This window comes from Conger conger, chromosome 8, assembly GCF_963514075.1.
Source record: "Conger conger chromosome 8, fConCon1.1, whole genome shotgun sequence".
NCBI classification, from domain to species: Eukaryota; Metazoa; Chordata; class Actinopteri; order Anguilliformes; family Congridae; genus Conger; species Conger conger.
This window is the reverse complement of record NC_083767.1, coordinates 38,452,494-38,477,295: the sequence shown is the minus strand read 5'-3', so window position 1 is coordinate 38,477,295 and position 24,802 is coordinate 38,452,494. Positions and strand designations below refer to the sequence as shown.

Here is a 24,802-nt window from a genome sequence, read left to right as displayed (position 1 = left end):
ACAAACACTGGTGGAACAAAAGGCCGAAACGCATTTGGATATGCAAACGCCATGATCCTGCCCATCCCAGATGGCCAATTAGTGGAAATGTAGGTCACTCTGCAGAATGCCCGGGGTAGCGTCCAGCACCCTTTTTGGAATAAAATCTCATTTATAGCCCCAGAGGGAGGGCTAAAACCATGTACCAGGACAGGGATACACATGAAAAAAACAAAAAAAACAATCACATTCGTCTTTCAATTCTCAATTCATCTTCTTTCTGCTCCGGAATTGCGGGCCAAAATGAAACCCTGGCTCTTTTCATGAAATGGGCTATTCCTGTGTGCTTATTTTCTTATGTATGTGAGCAAATTGCAAAATGGCAGCTAGTTACAGCAGCACAGTGCAAGTGTAATGACTAAGATGTCCTCCGGAATAAAAGCGTATTTAGTTTTAGAAGACTGTAGACCCCCCACAGTGAGTGCCAACACAGAGTCCTTATTTCATTAACTCCAATTTACATTTGCAACAGGCGCCCGCAGATGTGGAATCGCATTCGTATACTATGAATGTGAAGACTACAGCATCTCTATGAAATACCCAGGAAACAAAAAGAAAAAATATATATTGCCAAGAAATGTGAAATTCAAATGTAGCATAGACAATGGGGTGTCAATCACAGGTGACTCAGAATCCAGGCAGCAGCCAATGGGATTTGGGGCAAGTCCAGCCAGGGCAGCGGATGATGTTTTCGATTCTCGGGACCACCAGAGTAAAAGCCCTGCTGAGGATCTTGGGGAGAAATCTCCATCGCTTAACTGCCGTGATACAGCACTCCTTCAGCACCAGATGAAACCCCTCCATCGTTTAACTGCCATGCCACAGCACTCAGTCAGCATCAGATAAAATGCCTCCAGATAAAGACTTGCACCATTCTACCAATATGCTCTTAAGTTGCTCTTTCATACTCTAATTGGTTGCATTCTTTTTAGTACACTGACCACTGCTGCTAGAACACCAACCATGAGAACTGAAGTCTGGGTCAAACAAGTCACATGTTTAGGACACTCATGGGATTAGTTACAGCCATATACCATTGGATTTGAGAAGGAAACTTTATAATAACAACAATAAAACTAATGATCAAATTGTGGCTTGCCAGCCCTTGCCATGTGTTGCTAGGATACCTGTATATGGTGCTGATGAGACAGAGGGCTCAGCTGATTGGCTGTAAACAGTCCAGATTATAAACTGCCTCGTTACACATCACACACTACACAAGTGATGCCACACTAAACAGGCTGGCTTGCCTAAAACCAGACCGGATTGGGACAGCCCCCGTTGAGTCACTCATAGGTACAATAATATAAAACCCCATATTCATGCCCAGTATAAGAAGCTGCTTTGAAGTTATCGGAAGTACAGTACTGTGCAAAAGTCTGAGGCACCTGTATAACATTCTGTACAGATAAGATTCTTTCAAAAATAATTCAATGAAAGGTCCTAAATAAACGAACTATACATTTTACATTACATTTTAGTAATTTGGTAGAATAGTTCAACTGAATCAAATCTATATGTTTTGTGACCACCCTTCGGTGTTACAACTGCATCACTTCTCTGAGATAGCCAACACCGTCCTGCAGTTCTATTGGACAATCAGCAGGGAGGTTGTTCCAAGCATGTTGGAGAACTTGCTACAGTTATTCTGCACTTTGGTTGGCTCCTTGCTTCTGATCTCTGACAGCCATGATCAAGTTATGTAAAAAGTAGTCAATTGCTTCCAGTAATGTTACTTTTTTATATAAAAAAAAATCTCTAAAATAAAATCTTTTGGAAAATGAATATTTGGAAATCTCAAATGTGTTCTTTCATACTAACACACACAAAAAAAGAAACATATATCCATATATACACACATATATACACACACACAGACACACACTACTGCACAGACCACACACACCCAAAATGACTCCATATCCATGAAGCCAGCCAGTTATCAGAAACCAACAACGCAAAATATCCTTCGACAGACAAAAACTGCCTGAACGAATTAAAAAAAAAAAAAAAAACCACACACTGAACACTTGGCCAATTTCAATACACAGACATTCACAAAGCGCTAGAGGTGCTGGAGATATGGCGGGGATAAATGACAGTACCATAACACAAGTCAAAGGCCTGAAACCAGAGAAAAGAGGGAATCTCACTGTGGAAGAACGTGCAGCTGCTAATGGTTAGCCTGGAGGATGCTCCGAACGTTTCAAGAGTGAACATGACAAGGTGTCATACACTTCCACAGACATGATGGTCTCTCTGAGGTTTAAAATCTCTCCTTCTGGGCAGTTGCTCCAGACTGCCCCAAGACATGGTCATGTGCTTCCTGTCTACTTGCCGACAATATCTTAGATCTCGAGGGACCACATTCTTCCTAAAACCTGATGTCGGATCAGATCGTTTAAACAGTCATACAGTAGTAGGTCTCTTTTCTCCAAAGCGACTTACAGTTGATCAGACTAAGCAAGGGACAATCTTGCCTAGAGCAATGTGGGGTTATGGGGCTTGCTCAAGGGCCCAACAGCTGTGTGGCTCTTATCACGGCTACACTGGGATCAAACCACTGAACTTGCTGATCCCAGTCGTATACCTTAGCCACTAAGCTACAATCCCATTTTATTTGCCTTCTGCTTCGTTCAGGTTTAGAACCTAAAGAAATAAGGCCTCAAAGCCGTTCTACAGACTTATTCTTGAGTGAGTGAGTAATCATAAATGTAGCATGCCTGTTAATCGAAGGTTCTCTCTCCCAGTCATATTTTATTGACCTGTTGCTTTAGTCAGACACATCCCCATACACACCTGCACAGCAAACTAATGTTTCATGTGTGTAAAAGCGAACAGCTCTCTCCACAGCCTGTGTGTTTGTCATGGGAGAGGCTTTGTGGTGTAGGGCACTCAGAACGGCATCATGTTACAGAGCTCAAGGTATCAGAGAAAACCATTCAAATAGACAGACTCAGTTACATAACCAATCCCGTGAGTGCTTCCTGAACATGTGACCTAGGACAGGCTTGGCCCAGACTTCAGTTGTCATGGATAGTGCTCTAACAGCAGTAATGAGTGGACTACAATGAAGGCAACCAGTTATAAAATTAATGAGCAATTGAAGAGCTTATTGGTTCAATGGCGCAGGATTATATCTGATGCCGAATAGCTATTCATGGAAGTTAATGATTAGCAGTCGATCGATATGGATCTCTTTAGGTCCCTGCCGATATTTAATCAGGCAGGAAGGCTGACGGGTCATTATCTGAAGTCTGTGTATGTGTGCGCGTCTGCATGTCAGCATGCGTGCTGAAAATCCAAGGAGTAAAATGCATGTCAGAAATGAAAACGCATAACAAATACTAAATTGCGCACTATTCAGCTAAGCGTCGGCCTCTGGCAGAATGATGCCTTCAATTTGACAAATTGCTGTTGAACAAAAAACTGATTTGGACTTCCTTGTCGGACAGTGAGGGTTACACATTTTGGAACTCATAAATAAACACTAAAAAAAACACTGCATTATTTGTTTTTTACGCATTTAACTGGCGAATGTGCAGCCCTAGCTTAAAATGCTGCTTAGGTGGTTCCATTACAAAAACGAAATCCAGGGAAAGTTTCCAGTTGGACAGAAAAAGCTTGTATAAATCAGCTAGATGGAAGCTGCTGATGTGGGGTACCTGAAATAACCCAAATTCCTTTGAGTACAAACTCAAACCCATGTCCCTGATTACACTTCCCCTCCGCTAAATTCAGACATAACTCCATTTGATTTTATACATTTTTATAAATGAAAATGCAATGCACAGATATCCTGATAGATTAAGTACTATAGGCATATCGCAGTAAAGCCTGATGTATTTTCCTGCCTGCCTTCAAGCCAAATCGAGGAAGAGTGTGTGGCATGTAATCTACTCATTGCACATGATAACGGTCCTGAGTGTCCTTCATTGGGCAGTGCATTACATTAGTTATTTAGCAGACGCTTTTATTCAAAACTACTTACAGTTGATTAGACTAAGCAGGAGACAACAATTCCTAATGTGGGGTTAAGGGCCTTGCTCAAGGGACCAACAGCTGTGTGGCTCTTATCATGGCTACACCAGAGTCAAACCGGCAAAATTGCAGGGCCCAGTGATGTACCTTAGCCGCTACGCTAAGCTACGCTACGCTACAAGCTGCCAGTGTGCAGATGAGACCCGTGGTGAAACTAATCAAACAACCCGAAACTGCAGCATGCTTAGTGTCCAGTGAACGAGCTTGAGCAGGGTGAGAGACCAGGAGGCGTAAAGGGTCAGAGCAAGAAAGAGAGAGAGAGAGAGAGAGAGAGAGAGAGAGAGAGAGAGAGAGAGAGAGAGAGAGAGAGAGAGAGAGAGAGAGAGAGAGAGAGAGAGAGAGAGAGAGAGAGAGAGAGAGAGAGAGAGAGAGAGAGAGAGAGAGAGAGAGAGAGAGAGAGAGAGATGGGTAAAGGGTCAGAGCACATTGCACCAGAGCCCATGGGAACATTAGGGACATGTGAAATGACAGTGATGTCAGCACACGGTTAGCATAGCGGTATGATCCAGGACATTACCCAATCAGCGTAGCACAATGAATCACTTCCCACATGTGACACACGTTACTACACGGGGGAGTGAAGCGCTGAGGAACCTGAGACCGCAGTAAGAACAGAGGCGTTTTCTCTGACCTTGGTTGAAAAAACACTGTATTGAATTCCAAAATATAGGCTACATAGTCGGCTCACGCCTAAAACATCAAGAGCTCAAAAACTCTTCATCGCAGGTTTCTGCCATGAATGAACACGGCTTCCACCCATCAATCTCTTAGCCTTTTTAGAAGAGGTGACTTTCCGGAATGGGGCAATGTGTACGATTTCCCGATAACATTAACGAAACAAGGTTTCTGCTAGCCAACACCGCGCTTTTCACACTTCACCAGCTACATCTATTCCTCACTGCATATGAACTCTTTTCATCGCTCACTTGATGCCTCTTCAGCTTCAATGCCCAATGATCTCCTAGGGCCAGGTTCCTGAAGATCAAAAACGCCTTTCAATTACTCACCGTTCTCCACCCTCCAGACGGCAGGAGTACGCAGCCACTCAAAGGGCGATGCGCATCTCCAACCGATGAACTCGGGATGAACTCGGTGCGAGAGGGTCTACTCGGGGCTCAGTTCTGCCACAAATATCTACGCTTTCCTCAAACCGAGACGTCAGTCAACATGGTGAATAAGATATCGTGAACCATCCCGGAAAGGGGAAGCGCAGACGATTAGTTCACAAAGAAGAGCAGAAATGGGGAGAAAATGAGTACAGTGTGGAAACTGAAGTCTCCACAATGCATGGTGAGAGATTTTCCTGGGAGACGGTGGAATATTTACATCTATACTGTGTATAATCACAAAGTGTGTGTGAATGAAGATGACGGCCGATGACATCATTTTCTGCGCCTCCAGACCCTGCGTGTTTCCGTGGCGATTACAAACGGAGTGTTCAGAGCCGTTCAGAATGGAGTGTTGAGCCGGCACGTTCAGACCACACCTCTTTCGACACCATGTATGCTTAAAGGTGCAATAGGTCATTTTGGAGAGGAACCCTCAAACCACAACACTGTTTATCCCGCCCCCTTCTCTGTGAACCCCCTTAGATAAAATCATATTTAAATCAAATACAAATAATAGGATTGCTTTTATTGACTGACAAAGCAGGAACGCTTTATTTTTGAGGTTGTGGGGCAAATTTGTATTCAACTTTATGAAACTTTAACAGGTCCTGAAACATACAAATGATCTACATGCGTCTCCTGTCATTCGGAGCAGAACATCAACATCCAATTAAAGGCAATATTCTGTCACCCTCCTAGCTAGCCAACCGGAAACACAAAAGTGGAGGAATGGTGGCATAAGGTCACATAGCTGGCAAGACGTGTGGCACATTTCGTCAGGCAGCCAAGTGGAATGTGTGAATGTGAATCGTTCACAGCCACGGCATCTCCGAAGCAGTAATCCTCTTCTCTAGGTTACTCTCCCAGCCGTCACCTCGTCTGAATAAAGCAAAAATGTACAAAAGGAAAGAGGGACCAGTCAGGTCCCCTTTAAGCAAAAACAGAAGACAGAATGGTGGTGCAGACCTTTGGTCCCTTGGTTTTTGCCAGACAGTGAGCTAGCTCTTCGAGCTCCATGACGCAGTGCTTTACCTCACCCTTGTTTTGCAGCACTAAACATGTGGTGTGAGTTTTACGACCGCATCCTCCTAACACCCCCCCCGCCCCACACCACTCACTCCGCAGCCCCGCGCTTCTGAACAGATGTGCTGGGGGAAGTCACAGAGCCTGAGAAACACAGACAGCCTGATCCCTGCGATCGAGACGATCAATAAACCCGGTCCGGAGGAGGAACTGGGGCTTAACGCTTGTTGAAATTTGTTTTACGCTTGAACAGAAAACCCTGCCGGTTTAACCACGCAAAACAAACAGGGGAGGGAAAGAGGGACAGCAGAGAGTAGACTTCCCCGACAGAGAAGCCTGTGGGGGCCCCCCCCAGTGTGGGAGGGCAGATGTTCGGCCCAGACGCCCCCCGCCCCCCGGCCCCTTCATACAGCTAGATGAAGCAGGAAGTAAAAGGAACCCGGGCTGCAGGAGAAATAAACACACGAGCAGAACTCAGAATATGAAAGCTGATCTCCTTGCATGGCATAGGGAAAGGCGGTTGTTACCTTGCATTTTTGTGCTTTAATCTAGGACTTTTTGAATGTGGATTTGTCTCAGTACTGTTGTTCCTGACCTCACAATTTACAGACTTGGCCCATCTACCAGACTAGAATTTTTGTTCATGGCTTTACCACTGATCCTATATGAACTGCACCAGTTCTGTAGGTAGATCTGTGATCTTGGTATGCACGTTTTTGCATGTCGTTTTGCATAAAAGGGCCTGCTATATAAAATGTAATGTTATTTTGATGCTGGAGGTCAGTGGTGGGCAGAAAGGCCTCACTGGTTGGGATTAGACAGGAGTTTCCCTGCCGCTGAAGAACCCAGTGCCGGGTTAGAAAGGAAATGAGCAGAGGATGCAGCCATGCAGTCCTGTGTGCTGGGCCATGATGGAGCACATGGAGTGCTCGTGTGTACGCGCGAGTGTGTGAGTGCGTGAGCGTCTGCTTGTACTAGTGTGTGTGCATGTGTACTAGTGTGTGAGTGCGAGTGCGAGTGAGAGAATAAGTAAGTGAGTGAGAGAGTGCAAGTAAGAGCATGTATGCACACTAGAGCGTGTGTGAGTGTGTGGGTGCGAGAACAAGCGAGGGTGAGGGTGAGAATGATAGTGTGTGAGCGTGTGAGCGTGTGTGTGAGTAAGAGCATGAGTAAGTGTAGGGGTTTGCTTTTGTGATCCACTTCATTGACCAAAATTAATTTTGTCTTCCAATGACGAAGCAGGCCGTGTGATTATCACCCGGAGTTTAACGGGCAGAGAAGAGGCTCACTTCCTCTTTAGCGCAATCCCATTCGTGCTAACTTTCCTTCAGCACAACACATCCGAACTGCTCAGGACAGGAGCAGGGCTAAAGTTTATACTCAAATACACTCAACTATGGGGCAATCAAATCCTGGTCTAAATGGTAAATGGTAAAATTGGCATTTATATAGCGCCTTTATCCAAAGCGCTGTACAATTGATGCTTCTCATTCACCCATTCATACACACACTCACACACCGACGGCGATTGGCAGCCACGCAAGGCGCCGACCAGCTCGTCAGGAGCATCTGGGGGTTAGGCGTCTTGCTCAGGGACACTTCGACACAGCCCGGGCAGGGGATCGAACCGGCAACCCTCCGACTGCCGGACGACTGCTCTTACTACCTGAGCCATGTCGCCCCACTTAGGAGGGCCAACTGCGTCAGTGGGGCAACTCAAGCATTCTAGAGAGGAGGAAGGTCTCCATGCTTCAGGCCCGCACGCTCTTGCACTGTGACAAGGTCACAACTGCCAATGGTCTCCAGCCGCATTCCAGGCTTACATCACCGCTGCTAACACACAGAGCTCGTGGTTGTGGGTTTGGGGGTGGTGGCTGTGTAACTTGAGCCTCTTTGCTTTCCTTACGCGGTCGTATTACCCCGTTGTGTGAGGAGAAAAACAGAGAGGGAATGACGTAGCGCACCCGGTCGCAGTCAAGCGAGCGCATACATGACTCAGGCGTTGATGGAAGGCTCCGGACCGTTACCCCGTCTTTGAACACATCAGAATACGCATCGCATTTCTTTTTATGCAAGGACACCTGCTAAATCGGGACAAACCGATTTGAGTCATGTGCCTTACCAGCATTTGGCACAGTTTTAGGTGTGTTCCAGTAACTATTTCTGGAATAAGTTTTCTGTATCCGTTTCTGCATTCTCAACTTCTGTACGTTTCTTTTATGTTCTTTTATTTTGGAAGTAAAGGCAAATTTTCACTTTTGCATTTGTATTTGTCTTTCAGATCACTTTCGATGCTCAAAGACGGAACGGATGCATTTCAGTTGGGAATCAAACCTCTGAGCTCAGTCTCACCTCAAAGGCATTGTAGATATGGACTAGTGATTGTAGATACGGGCTAGCTGCACCTGGGTTTAAGAACACACTGTAACATGATGAGAACAGGTCTTTAGCCCGTCTAGGTATGTCATTCACCTGCTGACTAAAGTGTATTCAGCACTGACTCAAGCTTGGACTTGACCCTAAGGTCTCGACTACAATACCGGCCTGGGAAACAGTTACACACATTCACAGCTCAACATGATTTTTTTGTATTTATAAACAATCAATCATAAAGTCAAGTTCCTAAATGACTGTGCCACACAGAAATCGCACAACAAGCTACTCTGCCTGCATCATTGGCCCAGCCGCTCTCATTAAGATTGACAGGTCAGGAGGTCATGTGACTTCATGTGATCACGAGGAATGAACTCGGTGGAAAAGTAAACGGAAAGTTTAACCGGAAGTTCGTTGAAATAGAACCTTTACTACCGAATTTAAAATGTTAGGTGGTGAAAAACTAGTAGAAACCATGAAAGAAAAACTCACATGCATATAATGCTCCAAAATCAAACTTAATCAAACAATGGTGTTGATGTTTCAGCCATACAAAGCCTTCATAGATTTTTCTTTTGATGAAGGCTTGGCTGTAACAACACTATTGTTGGATTAAAACTTTGATTTTGGAGTATTACATTAAGTGTGCGAGTCTTAATCACGGGAGGAGCAGGAGTGGGCTACACGCTGAGGTTTCAAGCAGGTGTTATTCGTTTGCTCGTGTCGTGACAGTGTGGGGTGGAATTAGTCAAATTAATCTTGGAACGAGAATCTCCTCCAAAGTGTCCCCTCCCTTCCGTTTATGTCTGATAAGGTCTGAAGGTATAAGGTACACCAAAAAAAGAAACTAAAAAAAACACAGCAAAATGCTTCATGAGGGATAAAGCATATGGCTGGTTTTCCAGGAACAAATAGAGCTACTGCTTTGACTTTGGACAATTTCCCCCCCATTACAATTACAGAGTACATCTCCGCTGTATCACACACACTACCCTGATATGTTTATTCACCTTTATTTATGCTCCTTTCCAGCCACGCCCAATTAATGCCCCTCACGGAGCCTAACGTGCATCTATTTGGATTGTGGGAGGAAACCGGAACCCGGAGGAAACCCAGACACGGGGAGAACATTCAAACTCCACACAAACAGAGGGAGAACATTCAAACTCCATACAGAGGCCAAAGCCGAGATTTGAACCCGGGACTTTCCTGCTGCTACCCACTGCGGTCTTGCAGTTGTAGTATCAGAAGGGAACAACCGCTACCCCACCCCTTTCCTCTCTCTCCGAATACAATCACCTCAAGTGACACTCAATTGTTTGTGTGGGCTATACCACAGTACAATATAAAAACAAATTTAATATTTTATAAACAAGAGAAAGAAAATAGAATAAAAAATAAAAAAGCTTTGTGGTGCTCTTAGTTACCCCTGGAAAGCAAAGCATTTTGGGTTTTTTTCCCCCACAATGTCTGTATTGACACAAAAGGATACCGGAGGACTACAGCGACACACCCCTACATTTCACAACCCCTCAAGCAATATAGTCTGTGTGGGGTCCCATGGGCAGAGTTTCCCCCGATATGAATTTCACTTTCTTGGAAATGAGGACTCCCAACCTTTCTCAAACCAAATCCAGACTCCGAAGCTCTGAGCTTCCGTGCAGACGGTCGATTCTTGGAACAGTGAGCGAAACCGTGTACAGTTGAGGCTGAGCGAAGCTTGACCCCTGACCTCTGTGCAGACTAAGGGCTGTAACAGACTTTACTCGCTGTACTAGACCTCCCAGAAATAAACGAGGCAAACCTCATCTTAACCTTATGCTTACTTACAAGGACCCTTCAATCCTGTATCAGTGGCTACACGCTACCAGCCGAGCACACTAAAATTCAACTTGAGTATTATTTCTCATGGATCAGAAGTATTCAAAGCTCATAATCAAAGGAAAACTACGAGCTATACCTACAACAGCAACTATGCTGCCATTGGACATCATTTTTAAAATCAACCATTTATAAAAAGGTATTATGACAACCATTCAGTTCCCCAGGGATGCAATTTTCCACATAATATTAGTTTATAATGTAGGATGATGTGAGGATGCAGAATGTTTTTAATGTCTAAAAATTTCACTTAGAAAAAACAGTTATATCACCCAGAGTTTAATGCTTCACCTAAAGTAAAGTTTGAAGCAGTTTCTTTTTCAAACTTGTTCCAGCAATGCATTCAAATTACAAATAATGACAATAAATTGCCAACCAAATTCTGCTAAAACAGTACCAAATATAAACTACTTTTACTGTGTGGTGAAGGTAGATAAAAGCAAAATAATCTTTGCTATGCTTGGAATTAATTGTTTTTATGGAAGTAATTATGAGAAGAAAATTTCCAGAGAAATAAGAAAAAAATATATAAATAAATAAATAAAACATGCTTTAAATCAGACGGATCAACTTTCAAGAATACAAGCTTCTAGATACCAAACACAGTATGTATGTCAATAATATTACACCATATTACTGTATACCATTAATACATCAGGTTGAATGTAAAAAATAAAATAATGGGGTTTGAGGGATTCAGCCTCTTTCAGACATAAAAGCAAAATCACCCCCGGTGTAGCCACGATACAATCCACACAGGCCCTTAACCCCACACTGCTCCAGGAGCGATTGTCCCCTGCAGTCCAATCAACTGTAAGTCACTTTGGATAACAGTGCTAGCTAAATAAAATAAAATAATAAAAAGTAGTAACTGCAGAATCAAGACTGGGATACTCACCCAGGCAAGAGATACATTTTCAACAAAGCCCTCAACACTTCAAACATATATTCTGACATTTTTCAGACAGAATTCGGATTATTGCTTCATGGAACCTTTACGTTTCCTTTTGTTCATTATTTTACCTCCAGGCTTACTGTAGGACTGAATCATGTACAATCAGTTAATTAACTTCAAACCCTTCTCCGCAACTGTAAAAGGAGGTTTAAAAGGGGCTCAACAGAGCCTGTGAATCAAAAACATGTGTTTAATTAGGGGAACGTACACACTGCATTGTGTAGGGCCAGCAACATTAAAGCCACACTCATAAAAGGATATACACTGTATCACAATATAATAGGGATACCTCAAATGTATCAAAACAACATATTCTTTATTTTGTTGACTGGAAGCAAGGGGAAAACATTGCAAAATAAAATCGCAGACTTGGATTGTATCAATACAATCCCGCATTCAAGTCTTCTTGGGCATACCATTCTTATTACATCATTGGCCAGCAATGTTCTAAGAAGAGGGCGTCGAGGAAGCCAACACATACAACAGCTGAATGAAATATGCCCCACTTTATTACCAAGCAGCACTTTATTACTAATTTAGCCTATTTCAGAGTGAGAAAAAAATCATTTCATTCAAGCAGTGTGTAAAAGCAACACTTAATGGAAAGTCTGTAATACGTTTGTTTATATTGCAGCATATGGGTACATATAAGATCATGTCTGCATGTCAGAATGGCTCATAAAATCAGCGGCGTTTCATGGCCCAGTTGGGATCAAGGGTTCACTGAACCCAAACAACCCGCCTGTCACCTTGATCTTCAGCTGCACCTGTGCGGCTACCTTATGAGCACGTTAGTGCACAGAACACCATTATAACAGAAGCATACAATGTTTGCCGATGTCAACGGTCCCTTTCTCCACAATTTATCAAAAGCAAATCATAGAAACTACTAAATATTTCAATCAACAGCCAATCGGTGAACTTACATCTGTCTGGGCATTTTAAATGGTAGAAAGAGCAACAGGGTTGACTATTCCCTCCTAGATGCTGCATACACAGGGCTCTCACTAAATTCCTGAAGACCGACCCCCCACCCATGACACCCAGCTCATGCACCCTTTCCGTTTAATCACCATAATAATGCTCCTAGGACTAAGCATGCATTAATCCCAGGCCTCACCTTTGAAGGGACAAGATTCTCTGGTAAAAAGGCAAGTTATTTTCCTGAAGCAGATGGTTGCATTAGTGTGCTTTCTAGGATGGAGGGAGGGGGATTCAACACTACTTCCTCCCATCATGCATCTGCCTCGCAGACTTCATTCAGCCAACACCCAGACTCTCTACTTGAGGCTGGAGAACACCAGGTTTAAGGGTGTGGGGGACAAAATCCTAAAAATAACAGCTTTGGGGTTATCAGCGGAGAAAAGTGAAAAACTGATGAGCTTTTGTTCTTGTATGAATGTAGCTTTCAAAAAGCAAAAAAGAAAAGAAAAAAAAGCATAAAACTATGGCTGGGACCAACAACAACAAAATGCGTCGTAAATGTGAGGGCCTAAATTAGTATAAAAACATGGGAGAACAGAATAGACTAATGTACACTCACATATTCTAAAGGGAGTATAAATGGAAATGTTAATTCTGCTCAGTGCGGAAACGGGGAACAACACGCAGACAAAGTAAATGTACAGCGATTAAAAACAGACCAAATATACTAAAACAAAAATAAAGTCCTTCACATCTCCGAGTCTCCATCAGCTACGTCCACACATCCCCATCCCTGAATAGCACATTTTCAGGATGATAGTCCTCTAGCAGAAGGCCTGGTCAACACGCTGAGTGAAGTGGATGGGATACGTCATTTACTATAAGGAGAGCTTTCCTTTTAATGACAAAGCTATAGAGGCATTGTAGTGCCACGTCTTTAACAGCGTATTCTTTTACTGCCCGAGTTGATCATCTTTGCAAGTTCCGAGTTGGATTTCTATCCCGGATTACTATATTGAAAATAACTCGGCTCTCAATGAGAGGTTTACACACAGAGGCCAATATGGAGGCAGCAGCATTCAAATTCCTGAAGTCTCCAGTGAAGAAAGAGCAGCTGCTTGGCTTGTAGAGTAAACCACTGCTCCAAGTGCATTCTCCATCCAGAATCCCACCCAGACATTAATACTACACACCTGCGCTACTTCTTGGCCTTTTATGCTGATGGCTTCAGTGGTAGTTAACTCATTCTCTTCCAAAACACAGTCAAACCACACTGTATGTATGCAGTAAGGTACATGTATGGGTCGGTGGTTCAAGCCCCAGTGTAGCCACGATATGACCTGCACAGCTGTTGGGCCCTCGAGCAAGACCCTCAACCCCACATTGCTCCAGGAGGGGATTGTCCCCTGCTTAGTCTAATCAACTGCAAGTCCATTTGGATAAACATGTCAGCTAAAATAACATTTATTTGAACCTTTTCTGCATTCAATAATCATCGTAGCAGTACATGGCCCAGGCTGAGCTGGATTCTCCTGACGTCCTGAGTATCTGGTGTAATCTCTCCTGGTGTCCCGAGTATCTGGTGTAATCTCTCCTGGTGTCCCGAGTATCTGGTGTAATCTCTCCTGGTGTCCCGAGTATCTGGTGTAATCTCTCCTGAGAAGTTCAGCTGGGCCTCCAGGGTCACGCCACAGATCCTGGCAGACCAGTGAAAGACTCTGCAGAGCTGTCAATCATCTCACTGTCCCCACCCACTGTTTGACCCAAGAGAATTATGGGAGGAGCGGCGGACAGTTAAGCTGCTTATTTGTAATTACAGGCTCGAGAGGCTGGGTGTGGCCGCAGCTGCGATACAAAACACAGCATGCCAGCATATTTTCAAAGACTAATATCATGAGAATCAGTACCTATATTCTAAATGTTGAAATTTCATCACCGAATCACCAGAGTAGACTTGATTACATATATATTTTAGGGCGAAGTTCCCCTTTAAAACAGACTATAAAAATGGAACAAAGCAAACTACCAGTCCACCATGTTTGGAAGTTTCTCTGGAGCGGTTTTCCTACGGAGTCTCTGTGGACCGTGCACGAGCCGGAGGATAAAACAGCCAGCAATGCTACGACAGAACCCTGGCATCGCTTAAAAACCCATGCAGAAGAGCCCAAGACCAATAATGCATCCTCTGCAAATTGAGCATTAAAAATAGCATTGGAGAAGTCCTCGGTTCCTTGTTTGAGTCATTCGACTCAACATCAGAATAGCTGCTCTGCCCCAGACTTTCAACCATCTTCACCAAATTAGGCAGCTTCAACGTTTTTTAACCCTTTAAAGAGTACGTGCACAGCATTTTTCTAAATCTATATGGAGCAGAAGATACTTTTCAACCAGTTTGTTTTAAACCAAAATGATATTATTTCATAAAAGTTTTAAAAAATGGCATGGATTAAAATGATTCACTATAAAAGTAGGCATACAAACATTACATTACATTAATGGCATTTGGCAGATGCTCTTATCCAGAGCGACATACAGTTGATTAGACTAAGCAGGAGACAATCCTCCCCTGGAGCAATGCAGGGTTAAGGGCCTTGCTCAATGGCTCAACGGCTGAGTGGATCTTATTGTGGCAAAGGGTTAAAGAAATGATCCCATTGTCAAGGACAGCATCTTCACAATACAGCCTCATAAAAGATTGGAAAATGAACTCTGGGAAACTAGCTTGGCATGCCAAGCACACAGTTGGCTGCTTGCCCTGACGGGCTTATTTATAAATACAGTGGAACGGGCTTGTCAGCATATCAGATGAAATAATAAAACTGGACGTAGCGGCGAAAATCTCTGGGACGGAATCAAAGTCTCCACAGGAAGTAGAGCGGTTTTTATTTTTTGGTCAAGTCAAAACCTCTGCACTAAACAAGCTAATAAAAGACAAAAACAAGAAACGGGTGAAAAAACAATTTGGGTAGTTTTACGGTACAATACTATAACTAATCATTTTCTTTACAAAGTAATTTACAAAGACAAAGCCATAAAACAAAGTCACTTAGTTGCAAAGTCAGTCACGTTCCACTGATTTGAAAGCACCAATAGAGGATCAATACAGCACAAATGCCATCCTCTATAAAGAAGTTACATTGCACATGTCCAAATGAATAAACCTTTTCTGGGTTTCATTCTCTTAAAAAGCCACTATTGGTTATTGGAACTATAAAATGTACCAAAAAACAAAATAACTTGGAGACAGACCTCACAGATATCCACAGACAGGTTTGTGTATATTAAAGAGGAAACTATTTCGCACAGAGCCATTACTTCAATACCACAATTTAACAAATATATTATGTGAAATATAATGTCATGTGAGCTCTAACGTATAAAAAGGCATTGGCAGCCCAAAACAGCAGAATGAACAGGCTGTGGCCTAGAACCGGGCAGGTTCCTCCAGCCTCCCATATTCTCACATTACACAAGGGACATCCAGGAACATGACACGCCCATAAGGGACATCCAGGAATGGCTATTTATGCAACTCAAAGGTGGCCTCCCCATCTCCACCCCTTGCACAGAAAACAAAATGTATTTCCTCCAATCCAATCCTTACATTTGCATTGCATTCTGAGATATGTTGCCTCCAAACAGTGGCGATAGCGTCCACTGTCCACAGGTTGTTGCGGTGAATTGTGGGACAGTTTAAGTGCACTATATAGGGGATGAATTCTGAAACAATCCAGGAAATGTACTGTAAAATGGCTGACACCCCGCAATATAGGAAACTAGTCGACCATTTGAGACGACACCTTAGAGATCTCAGAATATTCCGCTGTCATAACCATTCAAAATAATAAACATATGAAGGCACACTTTACATACTGTTGTTAGTTTCAAAGTGCAATGGACAATCTCATCAACCTTCAGATGTAATCATTTTAGTCTTTCTATTGGAATCTCCTGCTAGCACTAGCCTATATGCTTCGGGTATATACACACATGGGATATAAAGGCATACCTCTCACCCAACATTTTTCAACTTTGGTGTATTGATTGTGGTACGGAAGGAGAGCTATACTTAGGAGTATGGAGCTGGTGAGCCCAACCAAAATGTCCTACAGCCCTGTTCCTGAAATGCAGTCCTCGGGGGCCAAGAACTGCTGCTTTTCCACCCTCCCTTTACCTGGTATTAAGGTGTGAAGACAATCTGGCCAACTAGCAGCACTGATTATTCAGTTATTACCTGGGAGGATAGAAAACCAGGGCTGGACTTTGATTTGAGGGCTATATTTGAGTTATCTTGTCCCACAGTATCAATCCTGACCAATTTCTGATTTCCAACCCTGAACCTCAAAAGCAAGGCAGGACATCCATGAGTTGGTCTTCAACCCAAAGGCTACCATCTGATGGACTCCTTCAGCCATGGACACTCAAATCCAGATCCGGCCCTGGTTTTCTTTCCTCCCAGACCATCTTCAGACCCGACTCCCAGGTAAAAGGAGGGTGGAAAAGCAGCAGTCCTCCACCCTTGAGGACCAGGATTTGAGTAAAAGGGTCTCGGGCACTGATACAATCTCATAACCGGTGTCAACCAGCGGCAGATGGGTCCCCCTACTGAGTCAGGGAGTTTTTCCTTGGCACTTTTGCCCTTTGCATACTCTTGGGGACTCGTATCTCTGTAAAGCTACTTGGTGACAAAGGCCCTTTGTTAAAAGCACTACACAAATAAAAATTGATTGAATTGATTGATTGATTGATAACTGTAAAAACACTGTGAAAGCCAGTGGAGACCAAAAGACGATTGCCATGCAACGCATCATCTCCGCACTCTCAGCTTCGCACTGTGCCAATACTGTGCCCCAGAGCGACGGTCAAAACGCTTCCCTTCACACGAACATGCACTGCGCACAGCAAGCTCATATTTTCAACAACATTGGGGTAAATAGAAGCCAGACATGCTCATCGTTTCCAGCAAATGACAGAGGTGGTTGTGGAAACCTGACAATCAATGTCACCAAATCTGGGAAATTGAAAGGCACATTTGTATTTAGGCTAAATCTAAAAACCAACAAACTACACTGCTGAGAGGCAAAAAAGGTATAAAACTTTATACTCCCTATCCTTTAACCGCAAAACTGGATACAGTGCCCTGGTTTTTATTGGCATCTTGCCACTGACTAGGTAACCAATGCCTCATATAAAGGACTCTTCTCTCAAAAGTATTAAAAGACAGTTAAAAGAACCATTCCCCTTGTATATCGGTTCCCTGAGAAAAAGCAGCATGTGAAAATGCACACAGAAATAAATGACAAAAATGACATATTAATAGCAGGCACATCGCATCTTTTCTTGGGGTTCACTTAGCCAAAGAACTACCAGAGCTACTTTTCAAGTGCACCAGCACATTAAAGTTCCTTGAAAAAGCAAAAATAAAACTGGGATGCTTGAATTATTGAAGAGATTAAAAGGAGTGCTGTCCATATTTCTGAAGCAATAAACAAAAGGGAATCACTTGATTTGGAGAAAGAGAAAAAAAAAAAAAAAAAGAAAGTGTATGGGATTTTGAGAAATCAGTATAAAATAATCAAACGGTTAAAGATCTAAGGATTATAGCAGTTTCCCTGACAACACAAGTGTCAAACGAATATAACTGGAAAACAACGACCGCCAACTTAAAATGCCACTTCATGAAACCATCAAATGGCACAAACCACGGGCACAACCTAGCAACCAAGCACTTGTCGTAGTCCCTCTTCTTCAAGTAAAGTAGCAAGCCAGCGTTACGCTACAGTGCCGTGAAAGTAGCTTTCCCATCTCCTGATGTCTTCCATTATGGCATATTTGTCACGGTGAACGGTTTCCGATCTTTAGTATCCGAGAGGTACGCTGCACACAGACCGAGACAATTTAACAATAAATCAAGCAAAGCGACAATGGAGCGACTCTTAAGAGAAAACAAACATCAATCAGCAGGGAAGAGTACAGCCTCGAGCAGCCACTGACCGCCATCTCAAATTTAACAGACGCCTTCATATTTAACCGATCACCCAGGAAAACAGGGTACTCTCAAATTATGTGCATTTCTAAATGAGCAAGCAAAAAAAACGGCAGAGGTAATTCCACCAGCTAGATAGTTTAGAAACGCCTTGCAGTCCAAACACTGCGTGAGATCCAATTTAAAGTATGGCATCAAAATAGAACTGACAGCTTCTCTGCAGTCGCGGTCGACAAACAGACGGGACACATGGTTTACGTAGGCCCATTTAATTTGTTCTTCAAGGAAAATTGATCATAACCAACCCGATTTTACCTTGATGCTAAGAGTTACTCTTTCGTGAAGGAGCAATCTGAAGACATCCTTGAAAGCTTGATGGCACTTAGCGCATAGAAATTGGAATGCTCACATTGTGGCACGAGCAAGTACTTTTTGGGCAGGTAATTTCCTTGACAGACTTGTCAGAGTGTAAACACTGCCAGAGAATGCACACATTGAGCATATTACAACCATGATTACAGAGCAAGGCTCTTCCCCATCAATGAAACTTCACGCTCAACCATATAAAAGGATGTTGCTCTTCTGCTGGAGAGTAAACTTTGCTTTATTTTTATCTCAGATTTGTGGGAATTGAGAGCGCCATCACACCAGACCCCATTGTGCCGGCATGGCTGGAGGCATTGTGGAGGGGTAAGGGAGGGGAGACACAGCTGTGGTTAATCGCTGAAACAGGCTGAGTCTGGATGAAATGACTCTGCGGTTTGAACGTTGTGATGTCAGAAAATGCCACAAAACTCAAATTAAAATCGTAGTCAAAAGTGTAATTTCTGAGTGTTGTGCGCTGGCTCAGCAAATGCACGGCACAGACTAAACCAAGAAGTAGCAAAGAAACTGGTCTGACAGACACAGATTAAGCTTACTTAATGTATATGCAGCTGGCCCACAGTGTATTAAAGCCCTGATAAATAATCAAATAAGCCGCATTCCTGTCAAACGCCTCAGACTTAAAGGTAAAATAGGCAAGATTTTTGTGTTAAAACATTGTTACAAGACCATTGTAAATCCCTTCCTATCACTGAAAAAAGGTTCACTTGTTGACTCACCATCTGCCTGTGTTCACAGCCCTTAAATTCAGGTTTCATAATATACAGTTCACGGCCTGACACTGTACCAAAACATTGTATAATGGTACAATTATTGGTTGAAAATTGGTTCCAATTGCCACAGCCAATGGCATTTCAACATCAGCATGTTTACAGAGAAGGGGGAGGGATAAACAGTGTTGTGGCTTGAAGGTGTTTGTAGCTGCTATTCCTCTCTTGACCGTTAGAAGTCCGAAATTACCTAATGTACCTTAAACATTACATTACAATGGTAAGGTAAGGTACCTTAAAGGGTATCAGGATATAGTCAGGCTGTGACATGCCACTACGAGCCTCAACTCCAGATTTCAAAGGAAGTGTACTTCTCAGCTGGGCAATTAGAGATGATGCGTACAAGATAACACCACATCAACGCCATTTGGCCAATTCTGGGATATCGTCAAATAAGCATTTCAAAATCTGACCTGAAAAGGCGAAATGAGACTTCACCGAAATTACTGATGCAGATATATGCATGTTTATATATGGGCATCATACAATGGCAGATGAGACTGATTGAATGCAGCAACTGGACATGATCAAATGTTTAGAAGATCAGAAACTTAATTTATCTGAACTTTGTACATGACATTCACGGCTTTAAAACCTTTTTAAAAGGTTATCGGCCATAAAATATGCTGCAAATTACTTCATTGATGCCATTTACTTATTTTTACAACAATCTCAAGTTAAATATTATGCAATTGCTCTCTTTTTCAATGCATTTCCCACCACTCCAAATAAAAATGAACCCCCCCCCCCCCCCCCCCCCGCAAGACATTTCAAAGCCACAGCTATGAACAACTCAACACATAAATATGTTTTGTAAACTTTCTGTGAAACATCTTCTCTGCTTAATTGGTGGTAATTATTTTACCATGGTAGACGATTGGATTTCTTTATCATTCAAGAAAATTGAGGAAGTCAAGGAAGCCCTTAAGTACAGGCAAGAAAACAGAGACAAAATGGCGGCCCTTTACAACTGTTAGTCATAATCAAGCTGTGAAAATGCACAAGATGTGAAATGTCAGCTATAAAAGTCATTATGAATGAGCAAGATGAATACCATATTGTATACAGCAGCATCTAACAGGCTTTACTCAAGAAGCACTTCACTTGGTGAAGTATTTGTGAATCATCAATAATTGAATGGGGTAAAGTTGCTTAGATTTTGAGACCTTTTCAATTGCTATGCAATGCAACCCCAAAACTGCCTGCTATCATCTGCCCCATCTTATACTTGTAGGTTTGGCTGAAAACTAAGGGAAAAGTGGCTTGAGGCGGATCGGTCAAAGCCACTCATAGTCTGGCCCTGATTGGAGGATCTTGTCTGGAGCCACCAATCAGGAGTGATCCCATGACTGCTAGCCAAAAGAAAAAGAAGTTTCAAAATGGAGGCTGCCTGGCAGCAGGGGGAAGGAAGGTGACAGTGTTTTTTGCAGCCCTTGGTGGTATGAAGAGGAAGTGGACCAAGGCCAGGGGCTCAATCGCATTTCCCTCCCCAAAGGTTTCACCCAACACACGGAGCACCTCAGAATTTAGGAAGGAAAGGACATGCACCTTGGGTGCATTCAAACGGCAAGTCAACACAGAATTATTCACAAAGAAGCTGGTGGGAATTCAGTACACTCAACCAATTAAAACATTCCACTTTGTTTCCCATTAGCAGAGATATTTGACCACTAGCAAAGACTGTAGCCCAGTAGCAAAGATGCTAGACCAGTAGAATTGGTCTGGTAGAATTACCCCAAATGTCAGCTAATGTGGACTCCAAATCAAACAGCAAATGTGTCCTTTTCTTCAAGAATTTCTGGAGTACACAAGCATACGAGATCCCTGAGGAGCAAAATGAGAACAATCAACCACACCTCTCTTAGCCCCGGTGTATCAGCTGGAAGCAGACTTGCTGCTGGTACTTGGCTATATCATTTAGCAAAGTCTGGGCCTGCTGTGGTCATAACGGAATTCAAGTTAATTCTGGTTACATTAGCAGCCATGAACATTCTGCATAGACCTAGAGGAAATTAGCATTCCAGTGCAGTCCGGCAATAAATTAGCCTAATCTGTAAAGCATTTAAATCTGCTTATTTGAGGAAATTAGGTTTTTGTTTTGGGCAATTTGAAGCAATGATTGCTAAATGAATTTGAGTGAGGGAACTGCATGAGAAAGCGCCACAATGCAGCCCAGCCTTCAAACTCTGTGCGTATCTAGGCCCGGCTCTAGCTTGGCCTGCCTAGAGCAAACCGCAGAAGCTCAGTAATAGCAGGGATCACGGTCTTCGAGGGCCAGAAACTGCTGGTTTTCCACCCTGCCTCAGGTGCAGTCAGGTGGGAAGGCAGTCTGGCCAATCAGTAGCACTAATCATTCAGTTAATTACCTGGGTGAAAAGAAAACCATGACTGGATTTAGATTCAAGGGCCCAAATTTGATGATCCTTGAAATATAGTCTACTGTTCAAATCAAACCCTGTACTCATGTAGTATTAGCCATATTTGTCACACATAAAACTAAGCCCACACAAGATGGTCAGCACAATATCCCTCACACTTAGATAAAACAGTTGCAGCAACAGGATATTATAAATAAATATTCATGAGGAGGTGTAGTTAGAGTACATCTCTTGCCCAGTGTAGAAAAACAACTGGAATCTCCAAGTACAAGGAAACAGAAGAAACTCGTCTGCCCGTCTTACAGACCTGGACGCAATTATTTAGGATTCAAATACTTTTCGGAGCTCGATTGATCGTGCTTTGTATCATAGGTTGTAATATACCACACAAGCTCAGTAAAGAGTAGAAAAGAATTAAAATCCAAATCGATTACATATTCGACCCAGGCCTGCCACATTGTAGATGCATTACATATGTACCATCATCAAGCGGTGTGCTTCCACTCGCCCTGTTAGAGAAACATCACTCATTACAGCAGCAGTGTGGAGTAATAAAGGCAGAGAAATACCCACCCAGAGGCAGTGTTCCTCACAGCTACAGAATAAACACAGAGTGCAAACAGCTCCCCCGTTTCATTGTTTGTGTACTGAACTCAAATGCAAATGAAAACTTCCCCATTCCTCATTCCAGTTATAGTCAACATGGCTACTTCCGTGCACTCCACTTCTTGAGGATCATGGGAAAATAAGCGAGACCAGGAGGCTGAACCCTAAACCCTAGACATGGACACCAGGTACATAGAGCACACACTCTGAAATAAAGGTACTAAAAGTGCCTAAGAAGAAATGCTCATCACTGGGGTATCTTATAGGTACATAAAACTGTACCCCTAGCCAGCAATATGCAATTAATGTGCACCTTTTTTTGCTTGGAAAATTGACTCATTTGCACCCAAAGAGAACATTATTGTACTTCAAGGGTACACTTGGGAAATGTGAGGTCACTGTCACTATTTCTGAGTGTGTGTAAATATCACGAGGCAGAGGGTGGAGTGGCAATGTCCTTTCATACAACAACAAAGAAATGTGATCAGGGAACGGTGTGACCGACGGGCAAGACTGAAACTCAGCTGCCCCCTATACGATCAATGGGAAAAGATAAATACCTTACTGTTTATGCATATAGGATGAACCTGTTAGCATAGCACTAATTACTTCCCCAGCAAGCCATCCAAAACACTAAAGAATAAAGTGGATACGATGATATAATCATGCATAATGTAACGAGACAATTTATGTCACGGGCCAGTAGATCAGAATAATAGCCATTCGGTTGTCAATGCAATGGAAGTATATCGAATCAGAAGCCCTCAGGAAATTAACAAGTTTGCTAGAGGCAACAAACCAAACGAAGCACAAAAGAAAGGTGAGAACGTTGCCACCAGCTTGTCACTTCTCTACATGAATATACGTTCAGACTTATTGATATTCCCTTAACAACATAAACAAAGTATTTAACACAGCTTATACTGTGCTATCTACTATACTATATACAGAATATCGCTACCATCATATAATACACCGAACACGGAGATAAAATTACGTTAAGACCAATAATGGAAACATTTGTAGGCTATTAAAACTTTCATTAGCGCCTGCTTCATTTGAAAAGTTGGCTACCAAATATTCTCGATCTGTGGGCATGCCATCAGTTACTGCGTCAAATTGGCAACCTTAAATGACAGGCCAGACTGAATAGACTTCGAGTAGTATGACTAACTTTGATTTGCTTTTCCCCCATTACATTTTAACCTACGATCTGCATCAAAAGGATCAAGAGGAAAACGGTTCTTTAACAGTTGCTTCGCACCGCTGTCGTGAACTAGGCGGGGCACATTGTCAGATACATCACAGCCGAAGTGACTGCTGTGGTTGCAATAAACAAAACGTTTAATTGCACATAGGTACGGTCTCGGTACGGACTGTGACACATCACAGTGGGATCACAGGCCTTCCGCATCAATACCGACGTGATTGCGATCTGGTCAAATCGAGGAATTCATATTTTTTAACAATAAAGCCTTCGAACTTTTTCCCCTTTTCCGCTCCAACTTCCACACTGCCACAGGCTGAATATAACAAAACGCCATTTCATACAGACGCCTAAACCTCGCAGGGTCCAAATAAGGGCCAACAATCGCCTACCAATGTACGGAATCCCGCAATGCACAACGAAGTAGGCAATTAAATACCCGAATAGCCCCAGTAAAATAGTGGGTGTTGAGTTGTTTCACTCACGTTCCGCCATATTCTAGACATTTGACCTACTCTTCCGCAAACCGTGTGGTATGCGTTTCAGAGCCGGTCATCTGTTCATTTGCACAATTGCAAAACTGCAGCACGTTGTGGACGAACCCAAAGCAAGCATCGACGTTAAGCTATTGCCGACGTTCAATGATACCCCCCATGCTAAATCGAGACAAAGTTGCATTAAAAGAAGAATATTCCAAGATACTCACTGCTTCCCTCCCCGTCGCTCCAATCAGTCTACGTCTCTATCGCCGCCCGCTTTGCTGCTCAGGGTGAGGTTTTGAGTTTTTACATGACGTCGCAGCCTCGGTTTCAGCACCACTCAGAAACTGTGTTCACAAATCGCACGGGAAGGGGTGCGTCGTTTTTATTCAGCGAACATGCAACACATTTGACTCTGATTGACCCAAACTGCGCCCATTGACTGTCTAAGCCAATCAGAATCGACTGTGTTCCATGTCTGTTGAATAAAGTCACAGCCTAACATATTTTGGATGTATTACGCAAAATCAGTAAAGGCTAATATTGACTGCGCAGCGACAAGTTCGTGAAATAAAGACATTTATAGGTGAACAGCGCCGGTTTAATTTGAAAACGTACAAACAAAAAGAAATCAATAAATAAATGAA

At 43.0% G+C, this 24,802-nt stretch overlaps 1 protein-coding gene across 1 annotated transcript in view; it reads right to left on the bottom strand.

Annotated features, from left to right (window-relative positions):
• LOC133134726 (ras-related protein Rap-1b) overlaps window positions 1-24,507 on the bottom strand; it is a 40,481-nt gene extending 15,974 nt beyond the window's left edge. Inside the window, exon 1 of the mRNA XM_061251059.1 lies at window positions 24,383-24,507. The gene's annotated coding sequence lies outside the window, so the exon portion shown is untranslated. The remainder of the gene's footprint in view (window positions 1-24,382) is intronic.
• Between the last annotated feature and the right edge of the window lie 295 nt (window positions 24,508-24,802).